The 8,365-nt window shown below is 44.4% G+C and overlaps 1 long non-coding RNA gene across 1 annotated transcript in view; it reads right to left on the bottom strand.

Annotated features, from left to right (window-relative positions):
- Nucleotides 1–2,182: 2,182 nt before the first annotated feature.
- Nucleotides 2,183–8,365, bottom strand: part of LOC106821136 — a 38,281-nt gene continuing 32,098 nt past the window's right edge. Inside the window, exons 2-3 of the long non-coding RNA XR_001395697.1 lie at nt 2,855–2,944; nt 2,183–2,243 (exon numbers count right to left, since the gene is read on the bottom strand). This is a non-coding gene — a long non-coding RNA (uncharacterized LOC106821136). The remainder of the gene's footprint in view (nt 2,244–2,854; nt 2,945–8,365) is intronic.

Genomic DNA, 8,365 nt, shown 5'->3' on the forward strand with positions numbered 1-8,365 from the left:
CGACGATCGCATTCCATGTTTTAGAGTGTTAGCACTACCTCTCATCTCTCTCTCTCTCTCCTCGCTCTTTCCCCGCTACGCATCGCACCAGTGCCTAACATGAGGCTCTTAAGGTTCGCGCGTGACCACCGTGTTTTCTCTCCAATCTTGGCCCCCCCCCCGATGAGCGCGACGATAACGAGAAGGAGAAGGCGAGCCGACGGCAGCTTGATGGGAAGGAGCGAGGCGAAGCGTGAGACGTCGGCGGCTGCGATGAGAGAGCCGACGTTCAAACGACTGCTAGCAGCCGCACGTGTGATCGCGGATGACACTTGTCACTTAACGGTAAAGGCGGTAGCAGGCGCGCGCGCGTGGCGTAGTTTTGTCCTCCGACATTAGACTAAGCGTTGGAGAGCTTTTAGGACTAATTGCGACGAGTGTGGAAGCGTTAAACACGGAACATGTATATGTTCTATATCCCCGCTTTCCCACCGCCCGCTCTCTCTCTCGCTCTCTCTCTCTCTCTCTCTCTCTCTCTCTCTCTCTCTCTCTCTCTCTCTCTCTCTCTCTCTCTCTCTCTCTACTCTCTCTCTCTCTCTCTCTCTCTCTCTCTCTCTCTCTCTCTCCCTCTGTCTCCCGCCTTCTTTTTATGTCTCCCTTTCTTTGATCCTGTTCGCTCCCACCCATTCCCATCCCATCTCTCTCGCTTGCATACTGTCTTGCTTTTTCTAGATTTACACTTTCTCGCTTCCCCTCCCTCTCCATTCTCTCTCGCTTGCTCACTCGCTCTTCCTTCTTATCCCCTCATTTTCCTCTCACGCACTCTCTCTCTCTCTCTCCCTCTTCATTCGCCCCGCCTCACTTCTCATTCTATCTCGACCACTTTTCCTTCATCGAGGTGACACACAGTGCACACGGTGTTCTGTGGCAGAGCTGCTCACACGGGAGGCCATATATACCACGTAGCCCAGCAACACACATTGAACCTCGACATTAGCTTAAGTCCATTTATGTATCTGCGCGTGATTGCTAGTGGAATTTCTCTGATACGCTTGCCGACTGCATGTTATTCTAACTAATTACACTCCCACGTTCATACGAATCCATGATTGCGCCTGCACACGTATATATCACGTAGGCAGTATCGTAACGAAGGCACGCGTGTAGAGAGAGAGAGCGAGTAAACGACACCGAGAGAGCTAGACACCTAGCGAAAGAGAGAGGGGGAGAGAATGAGACAGGGGAAAGAGAGAAGAGAGAGGGGAGAATGAGACAGTGGAAAAGAGAGAAGAGAGAGGAGCGAATAAGACAAGGGGAAAGAGAGAAGAGAGAGAGAGACGAGAATGAGAGCACGTCGAAAGAAAGAGAGCGCGCGATAGAGAGTGATAGCACGTCGATAAAGAGAGAGTAAGAGCGAGAGCAAGTGAGAGAGCGCGCACAATAGGGTGAGAGGAAGAGAGACCTAGAGAGGAAGAGCGACAAAAAGCGAAAGAGGAAGCGCGCGTGTGAGAGTGCGAGCGAGAGAGAGATACAGAGAAAGAATGAACGAGAGAGAAAGAAAAAGAAAGAACGTGAGAAAGCGAGTGGGCGATATAGCGCGCGCGAGAGAGAGAGAGCGAGAGAGAGAGAGAGAGAGAGAGAGAGAGAAAGAGAGAGAGCGAGAGAGAGAGGGAGAGAGCGAGAGAGCGATACAATGACAGAGAGAAAGAACAAACGAGAGAGAAATAAAGACAGTGATAGATCGAGCGAGTGGGAGAGAAAGAGAGAAAGAGAGAGCGCGCGAGAAAAAATAGAGGGAGAGAGCTAGAGAGAAGTGGCCTAATGTATGTAATACTCATGCAACAATATTCGTCTGATTACTCGTTCACGATTTGTCGGTCAATCATCTAATCGATATTCAGTTGCTATCAATCAATCGACGATGCAATTCCGTAACCCTGATCCCTTCGCGTTGCCTTCTACTGTCTTTCAATTTATCCACTGAGCTACGCCAATATGAAATGCAATTGTCACTCACATAACCATAAGAGAGAGGATACCTACACATACGCTCACACACACGGGGTGAACAATCGGACGAACGGATACACACACGCGCACGCACGCAGAGTTGGTGTTCTATGGCACTGTAATGACTGTGTTATCTATAGTGCATCTATAATATATGATTAGTAGTATTAGTTAGCAGTGGTGTTCGTTATACCTTCCTTCGCTCTCGGAATATCTGGCATTTCTTGCGTACTCGCCCGGCTCTATCATTTTGCCTGAAAGCAGCCGTAAAAACAAACGGCAATGATCACATGAACAATAAATAGCGTATATAAACCATAGATGCACGTACAGCTGGGGTCATCCCTATAGACCGAAGGTCCGATAGACCCGACCGATAGATAGAAGGGACTGAATTGATGAAATATTATTGCTATACCGCCCCACATTGTCGCACCCCTATATATATATATATATAAGCATGATAATCAACTTCGATGTGGCATCGGAAATGATCGCTAGGTTTTCATAAGCATTAATGTCAATGTTTAGCACCGTGCAGGAAATTAACGGACGACATTGTTGTTGTTTCGCACCACGTGTAGTTATCTAACCACCTCTCACACTAGCGGATAAAAATCACTTCTCCTTCGCTTTATGCTGAGGGAACCACGCACACACACGCGCGCGTGCCCACACACATGCACACGCACAAACTCACACAGACACGACGCGCACACACACACACAATAACACAGCAGCACACAACAGCACACACACACACACACACACACTCACGCACGCACACACACAAACACTGATCGTGTGTGGCATTTCACCGTTTGACTGCAGTCAATACATGAGATGCGAGATAGAGCTGACTTACATTCTGATGCCAGCCTTCCTTTTAATAAGCAGTTGAGTTCTCTAATGTATTCTGCCTGTCTCGATCTTACACTGCCTTCGAGCGGGCCACCTAAAATAGAAACAAATGTTGACAAATGACATAAGACATGTCACACGAGTGCAGAAATATCACATAGCCAATCAAGAAGTCTATCAACCTACACATCCTGGAAATAGTCAGGAATAGAAGTAAGATAAAATGAGCGTAAAAACCTTTAAAAAACCTTTTCTTATAAGCCTGCCTCCAATATTATATGTTTAGCCAATCGGCTTAAGCAAGCTGGGTTTACATGTTTAGGTGAAAATTCGAAGAGTTGAACAATTTTTCAACGTTCTATCAACCTTTCTATCAGATGTTAAAAGTATTTACATTATCGACCGCGAGTCGTCAAACGATTCAACATTCACCTGCAGTGTGCTACGGGGCGATGTAGATACGCATTTCATGTATTAATTCGCGCCAGGTGTAGCCCGTGTAGCGCCGATAGCAAAAAAGCGCCCGCAGGTTATCTCGCCCTGGAGGGAGGAACACGTACCTCCATCATGGCATGGCATGGCATCATCCGCATGGCAAAAAAATTCATCAACTCGCTGCCCAAAAGTTGAGCAAATGGAACATGTTCTAATCTCTCACGTATAGTTGGCATCTGCCGATTCGTGGTCGATTAGTTGAAAAGTTGAGCAACTTGTCAACTTTTCAACAGAAAGTTGTTGGCGTAAACCCAGCTTTATTCCCACATGGTGATGGCGTGTTAGTTCATTGATTTAGTTATTTCGCTGGCTTGCTCACTAATTGCTACTTTTACGCGCATGCATTGCTAGTCAAAACATCGTTGATATACGTAATCGAGTTAGCGAGTGAGAGGAGAAGAGATAATGAGATGATGGAAGAAAGTTCGCTAGGGAGCAGGCGCTAAATTAGTCAATGTGTGAAACGGCTGGAAATTAGCGAGCAAGAAGAAACAACGAGAGAAAGTGCGAAAGAGAGACGGAGAGAACGAGCGAGAGAGAGAACGAGAAAGATAGAGCTAGAGATAGAGAGAGAGACGGAAAGAGATAGAGAGAGAGAGACGGAGAGAGATAGAGAGAGAAAGAGATGGAGAGGAAGCGAGAGAAAACGAAATCGAAAAAAAACGAAAAAGCGCACACGAGGGGAGAGAAAAGACAGAGACAAAGAGAGTGAGAGCGGACGACACACACGCACACACACACACACACACACACACACACACACACACACACACACACACACACACACATTACACACACACACACACCACACACACACACACACACACACCACACACACACACACACACACACACACACACACACACACACACACACACACACACACACACACACACACCACACACACACACACACACACACACACACACACAACACACACACTACACTGATTTACGAGAGCAGCAACCTCCAGTGATCCCGAGCGGTACTAAATCGTGAGTGAGCTACCCGGAGCTAGCGTTGAGGGAAGGGGGAGAGGATGATATGCGTGGTGTCCCCCTGAATGCGGCGTCGTATGATTATTTAGAGAATTGGTAGGAGACTTCCATCGAGCCTAATGACTTAGTACGAGTATCGAATGACAAGCTGGCGAATACAATGAATGATATACGCTGGAACTACCCTTATCTGTTACACCGCACTACATATGTCTCTCACCCCACGCACTCTCCTCTCTCTATCTATTTTTACCCTTCTCGCTCACAATCTATCAATCTATCTGTCTATATATTTATCTCTCTCTATATATTATATATATATATATATATATATATATATATATATATATATATATATATATATGTGTTCTTATCGTTTATATCTATCTATCTATTTATTTGCTTTTTTCTCTTGCTCTTTCTCTCTCCTCTCTCTCTCTCTCTCTCACTCTCTCTCTCTTTCGCCCCCTGTCTTTCGTTGTAACTATTGCTCAAACAATTTTCAATTTAATTAAGGCTGTCATTTTATCTGCCACCGCGTCCCTGTCTCCATTCGCGTTTGTTTGCCCCCTCCCCCTTACTAGCAACAAAGCTTCACATCGACTCATGCCCCCGCCCTCTTCCCTCCCGCCAGGCTAATAAATTTAGCCGCCCATTAAAACACGACAATTCCTTTTCAAGTGACGTAACCCAATAAATATACTCTCTTTATTCACTGCAAATATTCACTCGCGTGTATAGGCATAACCATGAAATACGGTGTTTCTCGAATGCGCCCGGTAGTGTATTTCTGAGACATATGCAAATGAAGTAGATAATACCGTAGAGGGACGCTTCCACGACTCTTTTACTATCTACAATTAATTCTACATGTATATTATAATGATAATGGGTATAATTACAGAGGGTACGTATATCGCGAGTCCGTCCCACTGTTATGAGCTTGATAAGGGCTTACCGGTCCCGTGCGGACCTAACGTCTTCTGCTACTGCGCCAGACGTCATTTTATGGAGCGATGAGTCATGCGTGACGTTCATTGCGTTACGTCATCGAGGATCTATGTAATCGTGTTCCCAGCCATAGATATCTATCAATACGCGCAAGTGTCAGCGCGGGCCTAACAATGCGCTAGTCTCTCCATAGGCTGTCTGGTCTATTGCAGGATATATCTATGTTGCCTATACATGATCGACGTTATTACCCGGAGTTCAGTGCGGCCATAGCGTTTTCGGTTGATTCAGATTGCCTCGTGTATGATTTGTTGAATGTTTGTCAAGATTGTTGATTGATTCTACGTAGATGTGAGCTCGGTAATCAGGGTTTCATGCTCCTATATCAGCGCCACACGCTCCATCGCCCTTGTGCTCATGTTTTAGTTACGATTTAGTGATAAAATCCATCGTTTGCGGTGAGTATTCGGCAAGGTTCGGCGTACGAAATCGTTTTGTGAAATGTATTTGCTATGCATCCCCGTTGTGCGCACTAGGATGCGCTTGGAGAAAACGTCGAACTAACCCTGAAGATGATTTGCCGCACGATAAATGTGCACTCCTTTGCAAAAGAAAAAAAGTAACACCTCTCCGCCATCTTATTTTAATGACACGTCTCTTTTCTTGCTTGGCTTTGAGTTTGATTTTGTTAACCAGTCTTCGCTTTTAAGTATTTTCCTGATGTTAGATCCTCTGATATTTGCCTGGCTTCTTTCATGTTATTTACTCCCCGCTCAATCACAAAATTTGCACACAATTTATTGTCATTCCCTTAGGCGGCAGCACGAATAATGATATACACTAACTATTTCGAGCTCTCTCAATCTGAAAGATCTTGAATTCATTTTGCATAATATATATTCCAAAGTTTTCATGAAACAAGTTTAAATTAGAGCGTTGCAAAATAATACATTATTTGGTATATATTCCTAGCTTAGATATCGAAATCGATTATCGATACTCCAATTTTCAATATTTATCGATAGCCTATGCACCCAGGCTTCATGAATGTCGTGATTCCAGCGCACGAATCGACATGTTTCTAGAACCTCTGATATATACTTCCCTCTACATCCATTTTAAACAGCACGGACATTGAGCATCCTGAAATCGTACGCACATTGCCTCTCCGTGACCAACTTGGCCAACAAGTCTTGGCTAATGAGCTACAAAGTGTGCTGAGATGAGGAAACTGAATCAATGTCGCTCTACTCGATTACCTAACGAGCGGCGAACCAGGCGAGTACGTCTGGTCAGGGTGCGTGACGTCACTTCCTGTCCATCCGTGTTCTACTGTAATGACGTGACAATGGGCGTCGCTGCAATACCGACCTGCGAACGCGTGCGCGCACGCACCCAACCACCTACGTACGCACGCACACGCACGCACACGCACGCACGCACGCACTCAGTGATTGTAACTTCCGCCTTGCACGAGAAGGCAGTGCCGTGGTCGCACGAAGAAAAGTATAGATGTATATAAGAATAAATTGATTTCATAACAAATCCAATTAACACCGTATTACTAACAGTTTCGACAAACTTTCGAGTTTCACCGACACCGCTGCTAACATGTTAATCGCATAGATTTATCATGACACGAATCCTTTCTTACAACATAGTGACATCCGATAAACAAAGACGACAATCCAATGAGTAAAGCCTTCACGTAAGTGGTCTAGTGGCTGGTGGCGGCAGTACATTGGGTGCGCTGCTAGAAAGCATTGCGTATGTTGAAAAAATATTTGAAATCATGAAAGAAATCTGAATTTTTTAACATTTTAATTTTTTAGGCAAGTAGGCTCCTTAGAGAACCATCACTCTCGCTCTTCCAATCTGTTAATTAACAAGATAATGGCGATGTATTAACGTCGGCTCTGCGCATGCATTATATACGTCATCAGAAGTTAATAATAGGGAATTATCTTATAGGAATTCCCTATTATCTACTTCTGACGTCATGTATGTCTTATGTATACGTCGTATATGTCTTCCAGCGGTCTATAGACAGCAAGAATAATGAAACAGGTCGTTTGAGAAAATTATGCCATTCTGTTTAGTGACGTAGCCATGGTGAACAGTCCGCTGTGATTGTGCGTGAAACGGGATCCGGCGACTTGTTGAAATTTCGCATTATATCGCCGGCAAAGGTTTTTAGCGTCTGCGTTTTAAGTCTGTATTGTGCATGCACTGGAAGTTCTACATATATTTTTTCTTAATTTTTGTGTCGGGTTATTCAGGCCTGCTGACTACGGACGTTTTTACTGATGCAAAACACGTTAGTATACGTCAGCACTTAAAGTGTTGTGTTTCGATGATTTCAGCCTTGCTTTGATAGAGTTGATATTTGTTGAGTAAGTGGATCTAAGATAGTCTAGCAGACGACGTGGGCTGACGTGATGACGTCATACTATGCAATTTATTATAGTTGGGCCAGCACTAAGACCTTATGATAGATTATTATTTATCATTATTATTGTTATTATTGTTATTATTATTATGAGTATTCTCATTTCATCACCATTGATAGTAGTAGTAGTAGTAGTAGTAGTAATAATAATAATAGTAGTAGTAGTAGCAGTAAAATAGTTGCAAAAATCTCTGTAATATTGGAATAAAATTTAAATGGAAAATAAGAATTGTCATCATTAAGCACACGCCGCGCATTGCTCATACACCAAATTTGGAATTGACAGAAAAGAAGGCAACTCGTAAACGGGCCTAATATCTGTCGCCTACGATTTCCTTCAAGCGTATATATCCGTAATGCGTCACCAAGACATTAAACTAGTGGTAAAATGCATGTAGTGTAACACACTTACATGCACACGTACACGCACATACGCAAACACGCGCACGGAGACGCACACACGCACACACACACACACACACACACACACACACACACACACACACACACACACACACACACACACACGTCGGCGCGCGACACGTCACACACACACACACACACACTACACACACACACACACACACACGACGTCGCGACGTACGTTAACTTAACTACTACT

This window comes from Priapulus caudatus, unplaced genomic scaffold, assembly GCF_000485595.1.
Source record: "Priapulus caudatus unplaced genomic scaffold, Priapulus_caudatus-5.0.1 Scaffold60, whole genome shotgun sequence".
NCBI lineage: Eukaryota > Metazoa > Priapulida > Priapulimorpha > Priapulimorphida > Priapulidae > Priapulus > Priapulus caudatus.